Consider the following 1,484-nt stretch of genomic DNA (forward strand, 5'->3'; position numbering starts at 1 on the left):
GAGCGCAGAGAGTGACTAAGCTCTGCAGTTGACAAGTACGAATTAAGTCCATGGGTAGGCTGAGGTTTTTTAATTTTATTTATTTTTTGAGAGACGGTCTCACTTTGTAGCCCCTGGCAGAGTACGGTGGTGTCATAGCTCACAGCAACCTCAGACTCCTGGGCTCAAGCGATTCTCTTGCCTCAGCCTCCCGAGTAGCTGGCATTACAGGCACCCGCCACAATGCCCGGCTAGTTTTAGAGGCGAGGTCTCTCTCTAGCTCAGGCTACTCTCAAACCGGTGAGTTCAGGCGATCCCCTGCCACCGCACCCGGCAGGCTTGTTCATTCGTATTCCCTAACGGAGCACCTAGGTCTGCAGCTTTATCCTTGGCTATTTTTTGGCCACTCCTGGGGAGAGCTGAGCCCAGGAGACTTTTGAATTGGGTAGACGAACCGCTGGCAGGGTGCAGGCAGCCCATGTGCCCAGGGAAGGAAGCTTGGGCGTCATGCCTGAGGATGATGTCTTTAAAAAGTTAGATAATGAAAAGGTGAAGTTCACATTTGGCGTTCCCCAAAACTGAATACAGATCATAGATAAACTAGTCCCGGGGCGACCAGAACTGGCCTGAAACTGGTCTTCTGATTCCTCTCCAGCCCTTTCCTGATAAAGCTGGGTCTCCCTTCCTCTGGAACTAGCGCTAACCCCCAGGGAGGATCCCAGCTCCCCAACTGCAGTCATCCAGAAAGGAACCCAAGGTCAAATAAAGTGAAGCAGTTTCTGCCTACCTGGCTTCTGCACCTCACCGCACTGGGGGAGCAGCTAGGAAGTCTTCAGGAACTCAGATTCCCAGGGGCTCCAGCCCAGCGTCGGTCTCGGCTCAGGGTACCAGGACTCCCTTTTTCTTTCTGAGGCGACAAGGTTTTCCTCGCCGGCAGCCTTCCACGTGGCGCGCTAGATTTCTCAAGACTAGGCGGAGCAAGACATCTAGAAAGTGCCGGTGTAAACAAACCCCAGTCCTGAGCGCGAGCACTGGAGTGCGCTTTAGTCAGGCGCTTCGGGGCAGAGTCGTAAAAGTTAACTACAAAAGGAGGGGGCCAGCCCGGGCCTCTGTAACCTCTGTTCCCAGGGCCACCTGGGAACTGGGTGCCCTGCGCTCCAGCAAGGGAGTTAGAGATAAGTGGCCAGCTCACCCCTGGCCGCCCTGAGGTCACACGATCCCAGCCTCACAGACAAAGGTTGGCTCCTCAAATTCCGGACAGCCCCCACCACCACCACCACCACCTCGCGTGCCTCCCTTCCACCTTTTCTTGCCCACTTCCTGTCCTCCCTCCAGCAGAACCCAGGCCCTGCGAGGAGGCCGGCTGCGTTCTCTGCGTGGAGAGCAGGACAGGCTCGTGGGCGTAGGCAACCATAAGACTACTCGGTGGGGGCGGCGGCGGCGGCGGCTGAGACCTAGGCGGTGGCCGCTGATGAGGAGGCCGCGGCATCCCAGCTGGGGAGGGT

Source organism: Otolemur garnettii, unplaced genomic scaffold, assembly GCF_000181295.1.
Source record: "Otolemur garnettii isolate 467f Iridium unplaced genomic scaffold, OtoGar3 scaffold00031, whole genome shotgun sequence".
Classification (NCBI taxonomy): Eukaryota; Metazoa; Chordata; class Mammalia; order Primates; family Galagidae; genus Otolemur; species Otolemur garnettii.